Source organism: Oncorhynchus masou, unplaced genomic scaffold (genome assembly GCF_036934945.1).
Source record: "Oncorhynchus masou masou isolate Uvic2021 unplaced genomic scaffold, UVic_Omas_1.1 unplaced_scaffold_857, whole genome shotgun sequence".
NCBI classification, from domain to species: Eukaryota; Metazoa; Chordata; class Actinopteri; order Salmoniformes; family Salmonidae; genus Oncorhynchus; species Oncorhynchus masou.
Window position 1 is genome coordinate 117501 of NW_027015029.1, and position 27678 is coordinate 145178.

The 27678-nt window shown below is 41.6% G+C and overlaps 1 pseudogene; it reads right to left on the reverse strand.

Annotated features, from left to right (window-relative positions):
- Positions 1–27678, reverse strand: part of LOC135537853 (ephrin type-A receptor 6-like) — a 152667-nt pseudogene that overhangs the window by 116666 nt on the left and 8323 nt on the right.

Sequence of the window (27678 nt, forward strand, 5' to 3'; positions counted from 1 at the left end):
TTGTCACAGAGAGGTATCCTTCTCCCAGCTCTCTTAATGTGATAACTCTGTTGTCACAGAGAGGTATCCTTCTCCCAGCTCTCTTAATGTGATAACTCTGTTGTAACAGAGGTATCCTTCTCCCAGCTCTCTTAATGTGATAACTCTGTTGTCAGAGAGGTATCCTTCTCCCAGCTCTCTTAATGTGATAACTCTGTTGTAACAGAGAGGTATCCTTCTCCCAGCTCTCTTAATGTGTTAACTCTGTTGTAACAGAGAGGTATCCTTCTCCCAGCTCTCTAAATGTGTTAACTCTGTTGTCACAGAGAGGTATCCTTCTCCCAGCTCTCTTAATGTGATAACTCTGTTGTCACAGAGAATTATCCTTCTCCCAGCTCTCTTAATGTGTTAACTCTGTTGTCACGGAGAAGTATCCTTCTCCCAGCTCTCTTAATGTGTTAACTCTGTTGTCACGGAGAAGTATCCTGCGCCCAGCCCAGCTTATCGTGATAACGGTAACAGACTAGTGCGTTCAGTAACATATTGATGTTCAGTAACAGACAACCAGCTAGCTGCTTGATAGACGACCCAATCTAATACAACAACGTTGATATTACAAACGGACACGGATCAATATTCCAACGTGCCTTTTTCGATCCCGACACTTTCGACTTCTTCTGAGAGAGAACAGACTGAAGGACGATTCTAGAAGTGTATTGTGACCACTGATAAGGAAGGAGACGAGTCACAACGCTCCAGCTGACGAGAGGTCTCATACATACTGCTGTCCTCAACATCTGAACAGAGACATCTAGCTGACAGAGACATCTCATACATACTGCTGTCCTCAACATCTGAACAGAGACATCTCATACACACTGCTGTCCTCAACATCTCCTCTAGCTGACAGAGACATCTCATACATACTGCTGTCCTCAACATCTGAACAGAGACACCTCATACACACTGCTGTCCTCAACATCTGAACAGAGACATCTCATACATACTGCTGTCCTCAACATCTGAACAGAGACATCTCATACATACTGCTGTCCTCATCATCTGAACAGAGACATCTCATACATACTGCTGTCCTCAACATCTGAACAGAGACATCTCATACATACTGCTGTCCTCATCATCTGAACAGAGACATCTCTAGCTGACAGAGACATCTCATACATACTGCTGTCCTCAACATCTAAACAGAGACACATCTAGCTGACAGAGACATCTCATACATACTGCTGTCCTCATCATCTGAACAGAGACATCTCATACATACTGCTGTCCTCAACATCTAAACAGAGACATCTCATACATACTGCTGTCCTCAACATCTAAACAGAGACATCTCATACATACCGCTGTCCTCAACATCTGAACAGAGACCTCTAGCTGACAGAGACATCTCATACATACTGCTGTCCTCATCATCTGAACAGAGACATCTCATACATACTGCTGTCCTCAACATCTGAACAGAGACATCTCATACATACTGCTGTCCTCATCATCTGAACAGAGACATCTCTAGCTGACAGAGACATCTCATACATACTGCTGTCCTCAACATCTAAACAGAGACACATCTAGCTGACAGAGACATCTCATACATACTGCTGTCCTCATCATCTGAACAGAGACATCTCATACATACTGCTGTCCTCAACATCTAAACAGAGACATCTCATACATACTGCTGTCCTCAACATCTAAACAGAGACATCTCATACATACCGCTGTCCTCAACATCTGAACAGAGACCTCTAGCTGACAGAGACATCTCATACATACTGCTGTCCTCATCATCTGAACAGAGACATCTCATACATACTGCTGTCCTCAACATCTAAACAGAGACATCTCATACATACTGCTGTCCTCAACATCTAAACAGAGACATCTCATACATACTGCTGTCCTCAACATCTGAACAGAGACATCTCATATATACTGCTGTCCTCAACATCTGAACAGAGACATCTCATACATACTGCTGTCCTCAACATCTGAACAGAGACATCTCAGACATACTGCTGTCCTCAACATCTGAACAGAGACATCTCATACATACTGCTGTCCTCAACATCTAAACAGAGACATCTCATACATACCGCTGTCCTCAACATCTGAACAGAGACCTCTAGCTGACAGAGACATCTCATACATACTGCTGTCCTCATCATCTGAACAGAGACATCTCATACATACTGCTGTCCTCAACATCTAAACAGAGACATCTCATACATACTGCTGTCCTCAACATCTAAACAGAGACATCTCATACATACTGCTGTCCTCAACATCTGAACAGAGACATCTCATATATACTGCTGTCCTCAACATCTGAACAGAGACATCTCATACATACTGCTGTCCTCAACATCTGAACAGAGACATCTCATATATACTGCTGTCCTCAACATCTAAACAGAGACATCTCATACATACTGCTGTCCTCAACATCTGAACAGAGACACCTCTAGCTGACAGAGACATCTCATACATACTGCTGTCCTCAACATCTAAACAGAGACATCTCATATATACTGCTGTCCTCAACATCTAAACAGAGACACCTCATACATACTGCTGTCCTCAACATCTGAACAGAGACATCTCATACATACTGCTGTCCTCAACATCTGAACAGAGACATCTCATATATACTGCTGTCCTCAACATCTGAACAGAGACACCTCATACATACTGCTGTCCTCAACATCTAAACAGAGACATCTCATATATACTGCTGTCCTCAACATCTGAACAGAGACATCTCATACATACTGCTGTCCTCAACATCTGAACAGAGACATCTCATATATACTGCTGTCCTCAACATCTGAACAGAGACATCTCATACATACTGCGGTCCTCAACATCTGAACAGAGACATCTCATATATACTGCTGTCCTCAACATCTGAACAGAGACATCTCATACATACTGCTGTCCTCAACATCTGAACAGAGACATCTCATATATACTGCTGTCCTCAACATCTGAACAGAGACACATCTAGCTGACAGAGACATCTCATACATACTGCTGTCCTCAACATCTGAACAGAGACACCTCTAGCTGACAGAGACATCTCATACATACTGCTGTCCTCAACATCTGAACAGAGACACCTCATACATACTGCTGTCCTCAACATCTGAACAGAGACATCTCATACATACTGCTGTCCTCAACATCTGAACAGAGACATCTCATATATACTGCTGTCCTCAACATCTGAACAGAGACATCTCATACACACTGCTGTCCTCAACATCTAAACAGAGACATCTCATACATACTGCTGTCCTCAACATCTGAACAGAGACATCTCATATATACTGCTGTCCTCAACATCTGAACAGAGACATCTCATACACACTGCTGTCCTCAACATCTAAACAGAGACATCTCATACATACTGCTGTCCTCAACATCTGAACAGAGACATCTCATATATACTGCTGTCCTCAACATCTGAACAGAGACATCTCATACATACTGCTGTCCTCAACATCTGAACAGAGACATCTCATACATACTGCTGTCCTCAACATCTAAACAGAGACATCTCATACATACTGCTGTCCTCAACATCTGAACAGAGACATCTCATACATACTGCTGTCCTCAACATCTGAACAGAGACATCTCATATATACTGCTGTCCTCAACATCTGAACAGAGACATCTCATACACACTGCTGTCCTCAACATCTGAACAGAGACATCTCATACATACTGCTGTCCTCAACATCTGAACAGAGACATCTCATACATACTGCTGTCCTCAACATCTGAACAGAGACATCTCATACATACTGCTGTCCTCAACATCTGAACAGAGACATCTCATACATACTGCTGTCCTCAACATCTGAACAGAGACATCTCATACATACTGCGGTCCTCAACATCTGAACAGAGACATCTCATACATACTGCTGTCCTCAACATCTGAACAGAGACATCTCATACATACTGCTGTCCTCAACATCTGAACAGAGACATCTCATACATACTGCTGTCCTCAACATCTGAACAGAGACATCTCATACATACTGCGGTCCTCAACATCTGAACAGAGACATCTCATACATACTGCTGTCCTCAACATCTGAACAGAGACATCTCATACATACTGCTGTCCTCAACATCTGAACAGAGACATCTCATACATACTGCTGTCCTCAACATCTGAACAGAGACATCTCATACATACTGCTGTCCTCAACATCTAAACAGAGACATCTCATACATACTGCTGTCCTCAACATCTGAACAGAGACATCTCATACATACTGCTGTCCTCAACATCTGAACAGAGACATCTCATACATACTGCTGTCCTCAACATCTAAACAGAGACTCCTCTAGCTGACAGAGACATCTCATACATACTGCTGTCCTCAACATCTGAACAGAGACTCCTCTAGCTGACAGAGACATCTCATATATACTGCTGTCCTCAACATCTGAACAGAGACACCTCATACATACTGCTGTCCTCAACATCTAAACAGAGACTCCTCTAGCTGACAGAGACATCTCATACATACTGCTGTCCTCAACATCTGAACAGAGACTCCTCTAGCTGACAGAGACATCTCATATATACTGCTGTCCTCAACATCTGAACAGAGACATCTCATACATACTGCTGTCCTCAACATCTAAACAGAGACACCTCTAGCTGACAGAGACATCTCATACATACTGCTGTCCTCAACATCTAAACAGAGACTCCTCTAGCTGACAGAGACATCTCATATATACTGCTGTCCTCAACATCTGAACAGAGACACCTCATACATACTGCTGTCCTCAACATCTGAACAGAGACATCTCATACATACTGCTGTCCTCAACATCTAAACAGAGACTCCTCTAGCTGACAGAGACATCTCATACATACTGCTGTCCTCAACATCTGAACAGAGACTCCTCTAGCTGACAGAGACATCTCATATATACTGCTGTCCTCAACATCTAAACAGAGACATCTCATACATACTGCTGTCCTCAACATCTGAACAGAGACCTCTAGCTGACAGAGACATCTCATACATACTGCTGTCCTCAACATCTGAACAGAGACATCTCATACATACTGCTGTCCTCAACATCTGAACAGAGACCTCTAGCTGACAGAGACATCTCATACATACTGCTGTCCTCAACATCTGAACAGAGACATCTCATACATACTGCTGTCCTCAACATCTGAACAGAGACCTCTAGCTGACAGAGACATCTCATACATACTGCTGTCCTCAACATCTGAACAGAGACATCTCATACATACTGTTGTCCTCAACATCTAAACAGAGACTCCTCTAGCTGACAGAGACATCTCATACATACTGCTGTCCTCAACATCTGAACAGAGACATCTCTAGCTGACAGAGACATCTCATACATACTGCTGTCCTCAACATCTGAACAGAGACTCCTCTAGCTGACAGAGACATCTCATACATACTGCTGTCCTCAACATCTGAACAGAGACATCTCATACATACTGCTGTCCTCAACATCTGAACAGAGACATCTCATACATACTGCTGTCCTCAACATCTGAACAGAGACATCTCATACATACTGCTGTCCTCAACATCTGAACAGAGACATCTCATACATACTGCTGTCCTCAACATCTGAACAGAGACATCTCATACATACTGCTGTCCTCAACATCTGAACAGAGACATCTCATACATACTGCTGTCCTCATCATCTGAACAGAGACATCTCATACATACTGCTGTCCTCAACATCTGAACAGAGACATCTCATACATACTGCTGTCCTCAACATCTGAACAGAGACATCTCATACATACTGCTGTCCTCAACATCTGAACAGAGACATCTCATACATACTGCTGTCCTCAACATCTGAACAGAGACATCTCATACATACTGCTGTCCTCAACATCTGAACAGAGACATCTCATACATACTGCTGTCCTCAACATCTGAACAGAGACATCTCATATATACTGCTGTCCTCAACATCTGAACAGAGACATCTCTAGCTGACAGAGACATCTCATATATACTGCTGTCCTCAACATCTGAACAGAGACATCTCATACATACTGCTGTCCTCAACATCTGAACAGAGACATCTCATATATACTGCTGTCCTCAACATCTGAACAGAGACATCTCATACATACTGCTGTCCTCAACATCTGAACAGAGACATCTCATATATACTGCTGTCCTCAACATCTGAACAGAGACATCTCATACATACTGCTGTCCTCAACATCTGAACAGAGACATCTCATACATACTGCTGTCCTCAACATCTGAACAGAGACTCCTCTAGCTGACAGAGACACCTCATACATACTGCTGTCCTCAACATCTGAACAGAGACATCTCATACATACTGCTGTCCTCAACATCTGAACAGAGACATCTCATACATACTGCTGTCCTCAACATCTGAACAGAGACATCTCATACATACTGCTGTCCTCAACATCTGAACAGAGACATCTCATACATACTGCTGTCCTCAACATCTGAACAGAGACATCTCATACATACTGCTGTCCTCAACATCTGAACAGAGACATCTCATACATACTGCTGTCCTCAACATCTGAACAGAGACCTCTAGCTGACAGAGACATCTCATACATACTGCTGTCCTCAACATCTGAACAGAGACATCTCATACATACTGCTGTCCTCAACATCTAAACAGAGACATCTCATACATACTGCTGTCCTCAACATCTGAACAGAGACATCTCATACATACTGCTGTCCTCAACATCTAAACAGAGACATCTCATACATACTGCTGTCCTCAACATCTGAACAGAGACATCTCATACATACTGCTGTCCTCAACATCTGAACAGAGACATCTCATACATACTGCTGTCCTCAACATCTGAACAGAGACATCTCATACATACTGCTGTCCTCAACATCTGAACAGAGACATCTCATACATACTGCTGTCCTCAACATCTGAACAGAGACATCTCATACATACTGCTGTCCTCAACATCTGAACAGAGACATCTCATACATACTGCTGTCCTCAACATCTGAACAGAGACATCTCATACATACTGCTGTCCTCAACATCTGAACAGAGACATCTCATATATACTGCTGTCCTCAACATCTAAACAGAGACATCTCATACATACTGCTGTCCTCAACATCTGAACAGAGACATCTCATACATACTGCTGTCCTCAACATCTGAACAGAGACATCTCATACATACTGCTGTCCTCAACATCTGAACAGAGACACCTCATACATACTGCTGTCCTCAACATCTGAACAGAGACACCTCTAGCTGACAGAGACATCTCATATATACTGCTGTCCTCAACATCTAAACAGAGACACCTCATACATACTGCTGTCCTCAACATCTGAACAGAGACATCTCATACATACTGCTGTCCTCAACATCTGAACAGAGACATCTCATATATACTGCTGTCCTCAACATCTGAACAGAGACATCTCATATATACTGCTGTCCTCAACATCTGAACAGAGACATCTCATACATACTGCTGTCCTCAACATCTGAACAGAGACATCTCATACATACTGCTGTCCTCAACATCTGAACAGAGACATCTCATACATACTGCTGTCCTCAACATCTGAACAGAGACATCTCATATATACTGCTGTCCTCAACATCTAAACAGAGACACCTCATATATACTGCTGTCCTCAACATCTGAACAGAGACATCTCATATATACTGCTGTCCTCAACATCTGAACAGAGACATCTCATATATACTGCTGTCCTCAACATCTGAACAGAGACATCTCATATATACTGCTGTCCTCAACATCTGAACAGAGACATCTCATATATACTGCTGTCCTCAACATCTAAACAGAGACACCTCATATATACTGCTGTCCTCAACATCTGAACAGAGACATCTCATATATACTGCTGTCCTCAACATCTGAACAGAGACATCTCATACATACTGCTGTCCTCAACATCTGAACAGAGACATCTCATACATACTGCTGTCCTCAACATCTGAACAGAGACACCTCTAGCTGACAGAGACATCTCATACATACTGCTGTCCTCAACATCTGAACAGAGACACCTTATACATACTGCTGTCCTCAACATCTGAACAGAGACACCTCTAGCTGACAGAGACATCTCATACATACTGCTGTCCTCAACATCTAAACAGAGACATCTTATACATACTGCTGTCCTCAACATCTGAACAGAGACACCTCATACATACTGCTGTCCTCAACATCTAAACAGAGACACCTCATACATACTGCTGTCCTCAACATCTGAACAGAGACATCTCATATATACTGCTGTCCTCAACATCTGAACAGAGACATCTCATACATACTGCTGTCCTCAACATCTAAACAGAGACATCTCATACATACTGCTGTCCTCAACATCTGAACAGAGACATCTCATACATACTGCTGTCCTCATCATCTGAACAGAGACATCTCACACATACTGCTGTCCTCAACATCTGAACAGAGACATCTCATACATACTGCTGTCCTCAACATCTGAACAGAGACATCTCATACATACTGCTGTCCTCAACATCTGAACAGAGACATCTCATACATACTGCTGTCCTCAACATCTGAACAGAGACACCTCATACACACTGCTGTCCTCAACATCTGAACAGAGACATCTCATACATACTGCTGTCCTCAACATCTGAACAGAGACATCTCATACATACTGCTGTCCTCAACATCTAAACAGAGACATCTCATACATACTGCTGTCCTCAACATCTGAACAGAGACATCTCATACATACTGCTGTCCTCAACATCTGAACAGAGACATCTCATACATACTGCTGTCCTCAACATCTGAACAGAGACATCTCATACATACTGCTGTCCTCAACATCTAAACAGAGACATCTCATACATACTGCTGTCCTCAACATCTGAACAGAGACACCTCTAGCTGACAGAGACATCTCATACATACTGCTGTCCTCAACATCTAAACAGAGACATCTCATACATACTGCTGTCCTCAACATCTGAACAGAGACATCTCTAGCTGACAGAGACACCTCATACATACTGCTGTCCTCATCATCTGAACAGAGACATCTCATACATACTGCTGTCCTCAACATCTGAACAGTGACATCTCATATATACTGCTGTCCTCAACATCTGAACAGAGACATCTCATATATACTGCTGTCCTCAACATCTGAACAGAGACATCTCATACATACTGCTGTCCTCAACATCTGAACAGAGACATCTCATATATACTGCTGTCCTCAACATCTGAACAGAGACATCTCATACATACTGCTGTCCTCAACATCTGAACAGAGACATCTAGCTGACAGAGACATCTCATATATACTGCTGTCCTCAACATCTGAACAGAGACATCTAGCTGACAGAGACATCTCATACATACTGCTGTCCTCAACATCTGAACAGAGACATCTCATACATACTGCTGTCCTCAACATCTGAACAGAGACATCTCATACATACTGCTGTCCTCAACATCTGAACAGAGACATCTCATATATACTGCTGTCCTCAACATCTGAACAGAGACATCTCATACATACTGCTGTCCTCAACATCTGAACAGAGACATCTCATACATACTGCTGTCCTCATCATCTGAACAGAGACATCTCATACATACTGCTGTCCTCAACATCTAAACAGAGACATCTCAGACATACTGCTGTCCTCAACATCTAAACAGAGACATCTCATACATACTGCTGTCCTCAACATCTGAACAGAGACATCTCTAGCTGACAGAGACACCTCATATATACTGCTGTCCTCATCATCTGAACAGAGGGAGGGAGGAAAGGAGGGGAGGAGAGGGAAGTGAAATCTCAAGCTCTGTAGATGACTTGCCAGGCCCCAGAGACCTCTGTCTATCTGATGCAATGCCTCCACCCACCCACCCCTCTCTCTCTCTCTCTCTCTCTCTCTCTCTCTCTCTCCCTCCCTCCCTCCCTCCCTCAGTTAGAATTCTTTAGCATCTACTTATACACTCACTTTCCTGCTGAGGAGGCTGTGTGTGTGTGTGTGTGTGTGTGTGTGTGTGTGTGTGTCAGGGCTTTAGCCTCAGATCCTACTGGGGTACACTGTGGTCCTCTCTACAGTAACTCTGACAGGCGTTTGAGAAGGAGACGCTACCCAAACCCAAACCTGATAACTCTGCACCACCTGCCATAGCTCTGCACCACCTGCCATGAGGCTAGCTTTATACCACCTGCCATGAGGCTAGCTCTGCACCACCTGCCATGAGGCTAGCTCTGCACCACCTGCCACGAGACTAGCTCTGCACCACCTGCCATGAGGCCAGCTCTGCACCCCCTGCCATGAGGCTAGCTCTGCACCCCCTGCCATGAGGCCAGCTCTGCACCACCTGCCATGAGGCCAGCTCTGCACCACCTGCCATGAGGCTAGCTCTGCACCACCTGCCATGAGGCTAGCTCTGCACCACCTGCCATGAGGCTAACTTTATACCACCTGCCATGAGGCTAGCTCTGCACCCCCTGCCATGAGGCTAGCTCTGCACCACCTGCCATGAGGCTAGCTCTGCACCACCTGCCATGAGGCTAGCTCTGCACCCCCTGCCATGAGGCTAGCTCTGCACAACCTGCCATGAGGCTAGCTCTGCACCCCCTGCCATGAGGCTAGCTCTGCACCCCCTGCCATGAGGCTAGCTCTGCACCACCTGCCATAGCTCTGCACCACCTGCCATAGCTCTGCACCACCTGCCATGAGGCTAGCTCTGCACCCCCTGCCACGAGGCTAGCTCAGCACCCCCTGCCATAGCTCTGCACCCCCTGCCATGAGGCTAGCTCTGCACCACCTGCCATGAGGCTGGCTCTGCACCCCCTGCCATGAGGCTAGCTCTGCACCACCTGCCATGAGGCTAGCTCTGCACCCCCTGCCATGAGGCTAGCTCTGCACCCCCTGCCATGAGGCTAGCTCTGCACCACCTGCCATGAGGCTAGCTCTGCACCACCTGCCATAGCTCTGCACCACCTGCCATAGCTCTGCACCACCTGCCATGAGGCTAGCTCTGCACCCCCTGCCATGAGGCTAGCTCTGCACCACCTGCCATGAGGCTAGCTCTGCACCCCCTGCCACGAGACTAGCTCTGCACCCCCTGCCATGAGGCTAGCTCTGCACCCCCTGCCACGAGACTAGCTCTGCACCCCCTGCCACGAGACTAGCTCTGCACCCCCTGCCACGAGACTAGCTCTGCACCACCTGCCATGAGGCAGAGTTAAACACACCAGACTGTGTTAGCCCTATGAGCTAAAGCCAATGTCTATGGGTAAAGAGTCTAGCTCCTTTTTCAGATATTATACGTTTCTAATTTTGTCAGATAGTCATTTTCATTGCCAGTTGAGGTGTACTCTTAGCTAGTTTGCTAACGTTACATGTATGATCTTAGCTAGTTAGCTAACGTTACATGTATGATCTGTGAAGAAGCTCTAGAAAAGAGGCTTGAGTTCGCCAGTTGGATTTTTTTCGAGTTGGATGACAGATTTTTCCCAGTTTTTTGTTGTTGTTGAGTTCCCTGTTGTTTTTGAACTCAGCATTAGAGTTGGGATTATGGTTCCTTTTCTTTTAACCTAGCTAGCTAGCTGCATGTCTAAACAAAAGACTTCACTATGCCAGTAACCATTCCACTGTATCGTTTACACCTTCTGTATCATGTTATAAATAAACGCATTGATTTGATAAAGTGTTTATCAGAAACGGTAATGTGAAGAACAACATGACCTGTACTAAAGTCAGATACGGATACAGGCCGACTAGAAGAAGTGTAATTAGGATCCAGACCGACTAGAAGAAGTGTAGTTAGGATACAGACCGACTAGAAGAAGTGTATTTAGGATACAGGCCGATTAGAAGAAGTGTATTTAGGATACAGGCCGACTAGAAGAAGTGTAGTTAGGATCCAGACCGACTAGAAGAAGTGTAGTTAGGATACAGACCGACTAGAAGAAGTGTAGTTAGGATACAGGCCGACTAGAAGAAGTGTATTTAGGATACAGGCCGACTAGAAGAAGTGTATTAGGATACAGGCCGACTAGAAGAAGTGTATTTAGGATACAGACCGACTAGAAGATGTGTATTTAGGATACAGGCCGACTAGAAGAAGTGTATTTAGGATACAGGCCGACTAGAAGAAGTGTATTTAGGATACAGGCCGACTAGAAGAAGTGTATTTAGGATACAGGCCGACTAGAAGAAGTGTAGTTAGGATACAGGCCGACTAGAAGAAGTGTATTTAGGATACAGGCCGACTAGAAGAAGTGTATTTAGGATACAGGCCGACTAGAAGAAGTGTATTTAGGATACAGGCCGATTAGAAGATGTGTATTTAGAATACAGGCCGACTAGAAGAAGTGTATTTAGAATACAGGCCGACTAGAAGAAGTGTATTTAGGATACAGGCCGACTAGAAGAAGTGTATTTAGGATACAGGCCGACTAGAAGAAGTGTATTTAGGATACAGGCCGACTAGAAGAAGTGTATTTAGGATGCAGGCCGACTAGAAGAAGTGTATTTAGGATACAGGCCGATTAGAAGTAGTGTATTTAGGATACAGGCCGACTAGAAGAAGTGTATTTAGGATACAGGCCGATTAGAAGAAGTGTATTTAGGATACAGGCCGACTAGAAGAAGTGTATTTAGGATACAGGCCGACTAGAAGAAGTGTATTTAGGATACAGGCCGACTAGAAGAAGTGTATTTAGGATACAGGCCGACTAGAAGAAGTGTATTTAGGATACAGGCCAACTAGAAGTAGTGTATTTAGGATACAGGCCGACTAGAGGAAGTGTATTTAGGATACAGGCCAACTAGAAGAAGTGTATTTAGGATACAGGCCGACTAGAAGAAGTGTATTTAGGATACAGGCCGACTAGAAGAAGTGTATTTAGGATACAGGCCGACTAGAAGAAGTGTATTTAGGGATACAGGCCAACTAGAAGAAGTGTATTTAGGATACAGGCCAACTAGAAGAAGTGTATTTAGGATACAGGCCAACTAGAAGAAGTGTATTTAGGATACAGGCCAACTAGAAGAAGTGTATTTAGGATACAGGCTGACTAGAAGAAGTGTATTTAGGATACAGGCCAACTAGAAGAAGTGTATTTAGGATACAGGCCAACTAGAAGAAGTGTATTTAGGATACAGGCTGACTAGAAGAAGTGTATTTAGGATACAGGCCGACTAGAATAAGTGTATTTAGGATACAGGCCAACTAGAAGAAGTGTATTTAGGATACAGGCAGACTAGAAGAAGTGTATTTAGGATACAGGCAGACTAGAAGAAGTGTATTTAGGATACAGGCTGACTAGAAGAAGTGTATTTAGGATACAGGCAGACTAGAAGAAGTGTATTTAGGATACAAGCCGACTAGAAGAAGTGTATTTAGGATACAGGCTGACTAGAAGAAGTGTATTTAGGATACAGGCCGACTAGAAGAAGTGTATTTAGGATACAGGCTGACTAGAAGAAGTGTATTTTTACTTCTACCCTTTTCTACTACGTTCACCACTTTTAGTCTTGAAATCTTTTGTTTTTTTACTACACTGCGAATCCTTAAATAGATGGGTGGGGCTAAGGCTTAAGAGGGTGTGAACGATGCAGAATAGGGGGCGGAGACAAGAAGAGCTCTCCACTTGGTGTACCAACACATTCACAGGCCATTTTCTCAAAAGTGGGGTTACAAGTTTATCAACTTTCAAAGCAGAATGACTTTCTCATTGTTCCTCAACTGCAGTGTACGATGTACCATTTTCTAGCTTTAAGTCTCTACTTTTATCTAATGTAAAAAAAAAACATAATTTCAAATGTTGCTACATGAGACCAAATCCATGTGGTTGGTCACATTTTCCAATATACAGACACAGCCAATGTGTTTTAATAAAATCAACTTGATGCATCGAGCTTGTCTGATGCTTTAAGCCCACTGTTTGATGAAATAAGACACAAATGCCTCAAGAGGGAGCCAGAGATCTAGATCACCAGAAGAAGAAAAACTCAACCTGACCCTCCCATCCGCCTCCCTCTCCTGCTGACTGTCTCAGATTCTGCCGTTATTCTCCAGAAGTTGCCGGTAGTAAAAGGCTACATGAGGGGTCGGCAACTTTTCTCATGTGGTAACGCCAATTTATCTTTACCATTTCTACCGCTCTGAGTGACAGTTGTGGCTTTCACATGGAACAGGTATCATTTCATTTATAATAACGTCTTCGTATCTCAAAATCATTGTCATGTGGTTAATCAACATTATATCTAAATGAAAATGATACAAACCTGAAAAGTAACTTCTCTTCCCATTACCAACTTTGTAAAAACAGCCGACATGAAACCAACAAATAAAAACCAGCCCACAGCGAGAAAATAACCTGATTAAAAATAACTATCCTATAAATCACACTGTCTACACATGGCCTGTCTGCAAGGAACTAGAAACATTGTATCAACTATTAACCTGATTAAAAATAACTATCCTATAAATCACATTGTCTACACATGGCCTGTCTGCAAGGAACTAGAAACATTGTATCAACTATTAACCTGATTAAAAATAACTATCCTATAAATCACATTGTCTACACATGGCCTGTCTGCAAGGAACTAGAAACATTGTATCAACTATTAACCTGATTAAAAATAACTATCCTATAAATCACATTGTCTACACATGGCCTGTCTGCAAGGAACTAGAAACATTGTATCAACTACTAATCTGATTAAAAATAACTATCCTATAAATCACATTGTCTACACATGGCCTGTCTGCAAGGAACTATAAACATTGTATCAACTATTAACCTGATTAAAAATAACTATCCTATAAATCACATTGTCTACACATGGCCTGTCTGCAAGGAACTAGAAACATTGTATCAACTACTAATCTGATTAAAAATAACTATCCTATAAATCACATTGTCTACACATGGCCTGTCTGCAATGAACTAGAAACATTGTATCAACTATTAACCTGATTAAAAATAACTATCCTATAAATCACACTGTCTACACATGGCCTGTCTGCAAGGAACTAGAAACATTGTATCAACTATTAACCTGATTAAAAATAACTATCCTATAAATCACATTGTCTACACATGGCCTGTCTGCAAGGAACTAGAAACATTGTATCAACTACTAATCTGATTAAAAATAACTATCCTATAAATCACATTGTCTACACATGGCCTGTCTGCAAGGAACTAGAAACATTGTATCAACTATTAACCTGATTAAAAATAACTATCCTATAAATCACACTGTCTACACATGGCCTGTCTGCAAGGAACTAGAAACATTGTATCAACTACTAATCTGATAAACATACTGCAACTATCCTATAAATCACATTGTCTACACATGGCCTGTCTGCAAGGAACTAGAAACATTGTATCAACTATTAACCTGATTAAAAATAACTATCCTATAAATCACACTGTCTACACATGGCCTGTCTGCAAGGAACTAGAAACATTGTATCAACTATTAACCTGATTAAAAATAACTATCCTATAAATCACACTGTCTACACATGGCCTGTCTGCAAGGAACTAGAAACATTGTATCAACTATTAACCTGATTAAAATAACTATCCTATAAATCACACTGTCTACACATGGCCTGTCTGCAAGGAACTAGAAACATTGTATCAACTATTAACCTGATTAAAAATAACTATCCTATAAATCACACTGTCTACACATGGCCTGTCTGCAAGGAACTAGAAACATTGTATCAACTATTAACCTGATTAAAAATAACTATCCTATAAATCACATTGTCTACACATGGCCTGTCTGCAAGGAACTAGAAACATTGTATCAACTATTAACCTGATTAAAAATAACTATCCTATAAATCACATTGTCTACACATGGCCTGTCTGCAAGGAACTAGAAACATTGTATCAACTACTAACCTGATTAAAAATAACTATCCTATAAATCACACTGTCTACACATGGCCTGTCTGCAAGGAACTAGAAACATTGTATCAACTATTAACTTGGAGAGCTAGCAAAATTGCAACATTGTTTAAAATATTCTGGGCCCTCCTGCACCAGTGAGCTCGGGACAGAAACAGCTGTAGGCTATTTACACAAGGGATAATCAGTAATAATCAGCTTATTTTAGGACTGTTCCACTGGATCAGAGCATGAACTTTATCCCCTTCACGCTGAGTGGTTAATGAAAGGGAGAGAGAGAGCTGGAAAGATAGTTTTTTTTTCAGATACGTTGAGGAACTATTGTCATTCTCAATGGATGTAAAAACAGACTTTGTTCACTTGCTGTTTGAGGTGGAGAAAACATTACTGATGCTCCACAGTTTATTACTGGGGGGCGCAATTAGATGCCTACAGACTACAGGGTAGACTATAGGGTAGACTACAGGGTAGACTATAGGGTAGACTACAGGGTAGACTATAGACTATAGGGTAGAATATAGCATAGACTACAGGGTTGACTATACGGTAGACTACAGACTATAGGGTAGACTACAGGGTAGACTATAGGGTAGACTACAGGGTAGACTATAGGGTAGACTACAGGGTAGACTATAGACTATAGGGTAGAATATAGCATAGACTACAGGGTTGACTATACGGTAGACTACAGACTATAGGGTAGACTACAGGGTAGACTACAGGGTAGACTACAGACTATAGGGTAGACTACAGGGTAGACTACAGACTATAGGGTAGACTACAGGGTAGACTTATGGGTAGACTACAGGGTAGACTATACGGTAGACTATACGGTAGACTATACGATAGACTATAGACTATAGGGTAGACTATAGCGTAGACTATAGGGTAGACTATAGAGTAGAGTATAGGGTAGACTATAGAGTAGACTATAGGGTAGACTATATACTATAGGGTAGACTATAGGGTAGACTATAGACTATAGGGTAGACTATAGGGTAGACTATAGACTATAGGGTATACAGAGTAGACTATAGGGTAGACTATAGGGTAGACTGTAAAGTAGACTATAGGGTAGACTATAGACTATAGGGTAGACTATAGGGTAGACTATAGAGTAGCCTATAGGGTAGACTATAAGGTAGACTATAGAGTAGACTATAGAGTAGACAATAGGGTAGACTATAGGGTAGACTATAGGGTAGACTATAGCATAGACTATAGGGTAGACTATAGGGTAGAAAAATAGACTATAGGGTAGACTATAGGCTAGACTATAGAGTAGACTATAGGGTAGACTATAGGGTAGACAATAGGGTAGACTATAGACTATAGGGTAGACTATAGGGTAGACAATAGGGTAGACTATAGGGTAGACTAATGGGTAGACTAATGGGTAGACTAATGGGTAGACTATAGGGTAGACTATAGGGTAGAAAAATAGACTTTAGGGTAGACTATAGGCTAGACTATAGAGTAGACTATAGGGTAGACTATAGGGTAGACTATAGGGTAGACTATAGGGTAGACTATAGACTATAGGGTAGACTATAGGGTAGACTATAGGGTAGTCTAAAGGATAGACTATAGACTACAGGGTAGACTATAGACTAAAGGGTAGACTATAGACTATAGGGTATAATATAGGGTAGACTATAGGGTAGACTATAGACTATAGGGTAGACTATAGACTATAGGGTAGAATATAGGGTAGACTACAGTGTAGACTATAGGGTTGGAAAATAGACTATAGGGTAGACTATAGGCTAGACTATAGACTATAGGGTGACTATAGCGTAGATAATTGGGTAGACTATAGAGTAGACTATAGGGTAGACTATAGGGTAGACTATAGGGTAGACTATAGGGTAGACGATAGACTATAGGGTAGACTATAGAGTAGACTATAGGGTAGACTATAGGGTAGACTATAGGGTAGACTATAGGGTAGACTATAGACTATAGGGTAGACTATAGGGTAGACTATAGGGTAGTCTAAAGGATAGACTATAGACTACAGGGTAGACTATAGACTAAAGGGTAGACTATAGACTATAGGGTATAATATAGGGTAGACTATAGGGTAGACTATAGACTATAGGGTAGAATATAGGGTAGACTACAGTGTAGACTATAGGGTAGAAAAATAGACTATAGGCTAGACTATAGACTATAGGGTGACTATAGCGTAGATAATTGGGTAGACTATAGAGTAGACTATAGGGTAGACTATAGGGTAGACGATAGACTATAGAGTAGAGTATAGGGTAGACTATAGAGTAGACTATAGGGTAGACTATATACTATAGGGTAGACTATAGGGTAGACTATAGACTATAGGGTAGACTATAGGGTAGACTATAGACTATAGGGTATACAGAGTAGACTATAGGGTAGACTATAGGGTAGACTGTAGAGTAGACTATAGGGTAGACTATAGACTATAGGGTAGACTATAGAGTAGCCTATAGGGTAGACTATAAGGTAGACTATAGAGTAGACTATAGAGTAGACAATAGGGTAGACTATAGGGTAGACTATAGGGTAGACTATAGGGTAGACTATAGGGTAGAAAAATAGACTATAGGGTAGACTATAGGCTAGACTATAGAGTAGACTATAGGGTAGACTATAGGGTAGACAATAGGGTAGACTATAGACTATAGGGTAGACTATAGGGTAGACAATAGGGTAGACTATAGGGTAGACTAATGGGTAGACTAATGGGTAGACTAATGGGTAGACTATAGGGTAGACTATAGGGTAGACTATAGGGTAGAAAAATAGACTTTAGGGTAGACTATAGGCTAGACTATAGGGTAGACTATAGGGTAGACTATAGACTATAGGGTAGACTATAGGGTAGACTATAGGGTAGACTATAGGGTAGACTATAGGGTAGACTATAGGGTAGACTATAGGGTAGTCTAAAGGATAGACTATAGACTACAGGGTAGACTATAGACTACAGGGTAGACTATAGACTATAGGGTAGACTATAGACTATAGGGTATAATATAGGGTAGACTATAGGGTAGACTATAGACTATAGGGTAGACTATAGACTATAGGGTAGAATATAGGGTAGACTACAGTGTAGACTATAGGGTAGAAAAATAGACTATAGGGTAGACTATAGGCTAGACTATAGACTATAGGGTGACTATAGCGTAGATAATTGGGTAGATAATAGGGTAGACTATAGAGTAGACTATAGGGTAGACTATAGGGTAGACGATAGACTATAGGGTAGACTATAGGGTAGACAATAGGGTAGACAATAGAGTAGACTATAGGGTATACTATAGGGTAGACTATAGACTATAGGGTAGACTATAGGGTAGACTATAGGGTAGACTATAGGGTAGACTATAGGGTAGACTATAGGGTAGACTATAGGGTAGACTATAGGGTAGACTATAGGGTAGTCTAAAGGATAGACTATAGACTATAGGGTAGACTATAGGGTAGTCTAAAGGATAGACTATAGACTACAGGGTAGACTATAGACTATAGGGTAGACTATAGACTATAGGGTAGAATATAGGGTAGACTATAGGGTAGACTATAGACTATAGGGTAGACTATAGGGTAGACTATAGGGTAGTCTAAAGGATAAACTATAGACTACAGGGTAGACTATAGACTATAGGGTAGACTATAGACTATAGGGTAGAATATAAGGTAGACTACAGTGTAGACTATAAGGTAGACTATAGGCCTGCTCAGAAAATTGACTATTACTAAATTTTGCAAAACTCGAAAATGGAATGGTTTAACACCAAAACGTGTTTCTCACGGGTTTGTGCTCTGAAAACAACATCTCCAGTCCGACAGTCAGAATAGATTATAGATGATTAATTAAATTAACGGTAATTAATACTGGTGATAAATGTAATGAATTAATGATAGACACTAACAATCAAAAGCAAACAACTCACACAATGAAGTCATTAAACAATGAATGTGCACAAATTGGCGGGAGAGAGACATACATTGTGCAATTTAGCCACTCTCCCCAGCGGCCCTGACAATGGATTAGTCTCGGCCCTGACAATGGATTAGTCTCGGCCCTGACAATGGATTAGTCTCGGCCCTGACAATGGATTAGTCTCGGCCTTCACAATGGATTAGTCTCGGCCTTCACAATGGATTAGTCTCGGCCTTCACAATGGATTAGTCTCGGCCTTCACAATGGATTAGTCTCGGCCTTCACATTGGATTAGTCTCGACCTTCACATTGGATTAGTCTCGACCTTCACATTGGATTAGTCTCGACCTTCACATTGGATTAGTCTCGGCCTTCACAATGGATTAGTCTCGGCCCTGACAATGGATTAGTCTCGGCCTTCACAATGGATTAGTCTCGGCCTTCACAATGGATTAGTCTCGGCCTTCACATTGGATTAGTCCCGGCCTTCACAATGGATTAGTCTCGGCCTTCACAATGGATTAGTCTCGGCCTTCACAATGGATTAGTCTCGGCCTTCACAATGGATTAGTCTCGGCCTTCACATTGGATTAGTCTCGGCCTTCACATTGGATTAGTCTCGGCCTTCACAATGGTTTAGTCTCGGTCTTCACAATGGATTAGTCTCGGCCTTCACAATGGATTAGTCTCGTCCTTCACAATGGATTAGTCTCGTCCTTCACAATGGATTAGTCTCGTCCTTCACAATGGATTAGTCTCGGCCTTCACATTGGATTAGTCTCGGCCTTCACAATGGATTAGTCTCGGCCTTCACAATGGATTAGTCTCGTCTTTCACATTGGATTAGTCTCGGCCTTCACAATGGATTAGTCTCGCCCCTCAATGGATTAGTTCACTAAAATGAGCGCGAATAAGACAGGAGTCTCATGTGCCATAAATAATATATATATATTTGCTACTGCTCGACCCCAAAACATAGACCAACAGCCTATTGGCCAAAAAAATCGACCAGTCGACTAATTGGGGTCAGCCCGAATAAGCACACAGCAATATAAACACTATGAACCCACTGGGCAAAAACTGGTTTGATCAACGTTGTTTCCATGTCACTTCAGCAAAATAATTCCACGTGATGATGTTGAGTCAATGTGTAAAACAGATTGGATTTGCAATTTCGTATTTTTGTCACCCAACGTCTAACCTAAATCCAATGACGTGGGGAATTGTTTGGTTGATTTGAATTGAATTTGGTGAATTGTTTGGTTGATTTGAATTTGGTGAATTGTTTGGTTGATTTGAATTGAATTTGGTGAATTGTTTGGTTAATTTGAATTGAATTTGGTGAATTGTTTGGTTGATTTGAATTGAATTTGGTGAATTGTTTGGTTGATTTGAATTGGGTGAATTGTTTGGTTGATTTGAATTGAATTTGGTGAATTGTTTGGTTGATTTGAATTGAATTTGGTTAATTGTTTGGTTGAATTCACATATTTTGACAAATCAACCAAATTGAAATCAAAACTAGACATTGAACTGATATCTGTGCCCAGGGAGCAATGTTAGCCACAACTCACCCTGGCAGAATCCGTCAATCTCCTCATGTCCCAGACTACAGACGCATCGCCCCAGAGGAACCAGCCAGTCCCCGTCCGCCCCACAGTACAGTTTGGGCGTATCCCTCTCCTCTGCGTTCTCCACGCACGCTCCCCGCACCTCCACCAGCGAGGAGGAGTCGACCCTTGGTACCGTGTCTGGGAACGTTGCCAGGTTCCTCAGAGTGGATGGACAGCGCTTCGATAAGGGAGAGATAGAAAGTCAGTACAGGGCCTTGTAAAAGTATTCATCCCCCTTGGAGTTTTTGTTTCATTACAACCTGTCATTTAAATGGATTTTTATTTGGATTTATGTGATGGACAAACACAAAATAGTCCAAATTGGTGAAAAAAACAACACTTGTTTGAAAAAAATTCAAAAAATAAATAAATGAAAAGTGGTGTGTGCATATGTATTCACCCCCTTTTCTATGAAGCCCCTAAATAAGAACCAATTACCTCCAGAAGCCACATAATTAGTTAAATAAAGTCCACCTGTGTGTAATCTAAGTGTCACATGATCTCAGTATATATACACCTGTTCTGAAAGGCCCCAGAGTCTGCAACACCACTAAGCAAGCGGCACCATGAAGACCAAGGAGCTCTCCAAACAGGTCATGGACAAAGTTGTGGAGAAGTACAGATCAGGGTTAGGTTAAAAAAATATATCAGAAACTTTGAACATCCCACAGAGCACCATTAAATCCATTATTAAAAATGGAAAGAATATGGCACCACAACAAACCTGCCAAGAGAGGGCCGCCCACCAAAACTCACAGACCAGGCAAGGAGGGCATTAATCAGAGAGGAAACAAAGAGACCAAAGATAACCCTGAAGGAGCTGCAAAGCTCCACAGAGGAGATTGGAGTATCTGTCCTTAGGACCACTTTAAGCCGTACACTCCACAGAGCTGGGCTTTATGGAAGAATGGCCAGAAAAAAGCCATTGCTTAAAGAAAAAAATAAGCAAACATGTTTGGTGTTCACCAAAAGGCATGTGGGAGACTCCTCAAACATATGGAAGAAGGTACTCTGGTCAGCTTTTTGACCATCAAGGAAAACGCTAAGTCTGGAGCAAACCCAACACCTCTTATCACCCCGAGAACATCATCCCCACAGTGAAGCATGGTGGTGGCAGCATCATGCTGTGGGAAAGTTTTTCATTGGCAGGGAAACTGGTCAGAATTGAAGGAATAATGGATGGCGCTAAATACAGGGAAAATCTCGAGGGAAACCTGTTTCAGTCTTCCAGAGATACAAAATAGGAAAAAAAGCCAAGGGGGGTGAATACTTTCACAAGACACTGTACATAGTACAGACAGACAGACAGACAGACAGACAAGACAGACAAGACAGACAGACAGACAGACAGACAGACAGACAGACAGACAAGACAGACAAGACAGACAGACAGACAGACAGACAAGACAGACAAGACAGACAGACAGACAGACAGACAGACAGACAAGGCAGACAGACAAGACAGACAAGACAGACAAGACAGACAGACAGACAGACAGACAGACAGACAAGACAGACAGACAGACAGACAGACAGACAGACAGACAAGACAGACAGACAGACAGACAGACAGACAGACAGACAAGGCAGACAGGCAGACAGACAGACAGACAGACAGACAGACAGACAGGACAGAGACACAGACAGACAGACAGACAGACAGACAGACAGATATAATAAATAAATACATCACAATACCTTGTAGAACACCTTGACGGAGACCAGAGCGATACACGCCCCCACATCCTGGAACGCCAGGTAGAAGCCCTTCTGGGTCACGGGGCCGACCTCTCTGACCTCAAATCAAAGGAACGTTTTTATTTGTCACAGGCTTACAGTAGAGCGGAGGCTACACAATGAAATGACCTCTCCTCTCAAACAGCATCTATTATGACGGCAGGCACAGGCAGATTCAACATGGCTCCTTAAAGACGTGTGTCGAGGCCTCGACCCTAAGAGTCCATATATATTATTATAGATTCAACATGGCTCCCAGGCCTCTACCCTAAGAGTCCATATATTATTATAGATTCAACATGGCTCCAAGGCCTCTACCCTAAGAGTCCATATATATATTATAGATTCAACATGGCTCCCAGGCCTCTACCCTAAGAGACCATATATATTATTATAGATTCAACATGGCTCCCAGGCCTCTACCCTAAGAGTCCATATATATTATTATAGATTCAACATGGCTCCCAGGCCTCTACCCTAAGAGTCCATATATATATTATAGATTCAACATGGCTCCCAGGCCTCTACCCTAAGAGTCCATATATATTATTATAGATTCAACATGACTCCCAGGCCTCTACCCTAAGAGTCCATATATATTATTATAGATTCAACATGACTCCCAGGCCTCTACCCTAAGAGTCTATATATATATTATTATAGATTCAACATGACTCCCAGGCCTCTACCCTAAGAGTCCATATATATTATTATAGATTCAACATGACTCCCAGGCCTCTACCCTAAGAGTCCATATATATTATTATAGATTCAACATGACTCCCAGGCCTCTACCCTAAGAGTCTATATATATATTATTATAGATTCAACATGACTCCCAGGCCTCTACCCTAAGAGTCCATATATATTATTATAGATTCAACATGACTCCCAGGCCTCTACCCTAAGAGTCTATATATATATTATTATAGATTCAACATGACTCCCAGGCCTCTACCCTAAGAGTCCATATATATTATTATAGATTCAACATGACTCCCAGGCCTCTACCCTAAGAGTCCATATATATTATTATAGATTCAACATGACTCCCAGGCCTCGACCCTAAGAGTCCATATATATTATTATAGATTCAACATGACTCCCAGGCCTCTACCCTAAGAGTCTATATATATTATTATAGATTCAACATGACTCCCAGGCCTCGACCCTAAGAGTCCATATATATTATTATAGATTCAACATGGCACCCAGGCCTCTACCCTAAGAGTCCATATATATTATTATAGATTCAACATGGCTCCCAGGCCTCTACCCTAAGAGTCCATATATATTATTATAGATTCAACATGGCTCCCAGGCCTCTACCCTAAGAGTCCATATATATTATTATAGATTCAACATGACTCCCAGGCCTCTACCCTAAGAGTCCATATATATTATTATAGATTCAACATGGCTCCCAGGCCTCGACCCTAAGAGTCCATATATATTATTATAGATTCAACATGACTCCCAGGCCTCTACCCTAAGAGACCATATATATTATTATAGATTCAACATGGCTCCCAGGCCTCTACCCTAAGAGTCCATATATATATTATTATAGATTCAACATGACTCCCAGGCCTCTACCCTAAGAGTCCATATATATTATTATAGATTCAACATGACTCCCAGGCCTCTACCCTAAGAGTCCATATATATTATTATAGATTCAACATGACTCCCAGGCCTCTACCCTAAGAGTCTATATATATATTATTATAGATTCAACATGGCTCCCAGGCCTCTACACTAAGAGTCCATATATATTATTATAGATTCAACATGGCTCCCAGGCCTCTACCCTAAGAGACCATATATATTATTATAGATTCAACATGACTCCCAGGCCTCTACCCTAAGAGTCCATATATATTATTATAGATTCAACATGACTCCCAGGCCTCTACCCTAAGAGTCCATATATATTATTATAGATTCAACATGACTCCCAGGCCTCTACCCTAAGAGTCTATATATATATTATTATAGATTCAACATGGCTCCCAGGCCTCTACCCTAAGAGTCCATATATATTATTATAGATTCAACATGACTCCCAGGCCTCTACCTAAGAGTCTATATATATATTATTATAGATTCAACATGACTCCCAGGCCTCGACCCTAAGAGTCCATATATATATATATTATAGATTCAACATGGCTCCCAGGCCTCTACCCTAAGAGTCCATATATATTATTATAGATTCAAAATGACTCCCAGGCCTCTACCCTAAGAGTCCATATATATATATTATAGATTCAACATGACTCCCAGGCCTCTACCCTAAGAGTCTATATATATATTATTATAGATTCAACATGACTCCCAGGCCTCTACCCTAAGAGTCTATATATATATTATTATAGATTCAACATGACTCCCAGGCCTCTACCCTAAGAGTCTATATATATTATTATAGATTCAAAATGACTCCCAGGCCTCTACCCTAAGAGTCCATATATATTATTATAGATTCAACATGACTCCCAGGCCTCTACCCTAAGAGTCCATATATATTATTATAGATTGAACATGACTCCCAGGCCTCTACCCTAAGAGTCCATATATATTATTATAGATTCAACATGACTCCCAGGCCTCTACCCTAAGAGTCCATATACATTATTATAGATTCAACATGACTCCCAGGCCTCTACCCTAAGAGTCCATATATATTATTATAGATTGAACATGACTCCCAGGCCTCTACCCTAAGAGTCCATATATATTATTATAGATTCAACATGACTCCCAGGCCTCGACCCTAAGAGTCCATATACATTATTATAGATTCAACATGACTCCCAGGCCTCTACCCTAAGAGTCTATATATATTATTATAGATTCAACATGACTCCCAGGCCTCGACCCTAAGAGTCCATATATATTATTATAGATTCAACATGGCTCCCAGGCCTCGACCCTAAGAGTCCATATATATTATTATAGATTCAACATGGCTCCCAGGCCTCTACCCTAAGAGTCTATATATATATTATTATAGATTCAACATGACTCCCAGGCCTCTACCCTAAGAGTCCATATATATTATTATAGATTCAACATGGCTCCCAGGCCTCTACCCTAAGAGTCCAAATATATTATTATAGATTCAACATGACTCCCAGGCCTCTACCCTAAGAGTCCATATATATTATTATAGATTCAACATGACTCCCAGGCCTCTACCCTAAGAGTCCATATATATTATTATAGATTCAACATGACTCCCAGGCCTCTACCCTAAGAGTCCATATATATTATTATAGATTCAACATGACTCCCAGGCCTCTACCCTAAGAGTCCATATATATTATTATAGATTCAACATGGCTCCCAGGCCTCTACCCTAAGAGTATATATATATATTATAGATTCAACATGGCTCCCAGGCTTCTACCCTAAGAGTCTATATATATATTATTATAGATTCAACATGGCTCCCAGGCCTCTACCATAAGAGTCCATATATATTATTATAGATTCATCATGACTCCCAGGCCTCTACCCTAAGAGTCTATATATTATTATAGATTCAACATGACTCCCAGGCCTCTACCCTAAGAGTCTATATATATATTATTATAGATTCAACATGGCTCCCAGGCCTCTACCCTAAGAGTCCATATATATTATTATAGATTCAACATGACTCCCAGGCCTCGACCCTAAGAGTCCATATATATTATTATAGATTCAACATGACTCCCAGGCCTCTACCCTAAGAGTCCATATATATTATTATAGATTCAACATGGCTCCCAGGCCTCGACCATAAGAGTCCATATATATTATTATAGATTCAACATGGCTCCCAGGCCTCGACCCTAAGAGTCCATATATATTATTATAGATTCAACATGGCTCCCAGGCCTCTACCCTAAGAGTCTATATATATATTATTATAGATTCAACATGGCTCCCAGGCCTCGACCATAAGAGTCCATATATATTATTATAGATTCAACATGACTCCCAGGCCTCGACCCTAAGAGTCCATATATATATTATTATAGATTCAACATGGCTCCCAGGCCTCTACCCTAAGAGTCCATATATATTATTATAGATTCAACATGACTCCCAGGCCTCTACCCTAAGAGTCCATATATATTATTATAGATTCAACATGGCTCCCAGGCCTCTACCCTAAGAGTCCATATATATTATTATAGATTCAACATGACTCCCAGGCCTCTACCCTAAGAGTCCATATATATTATTATAGATTCAACATGGCTCCCAGGCCTCTACCCTAAGAGTCCATATATATTATTATAGATTCAACATGACTCCCAGGCCTCTACCCTAAGAGTCCATATATATTATTATAGATTCAACATGACTCCCAGGCCTCTACCCTAAGAGTCCATATATATTA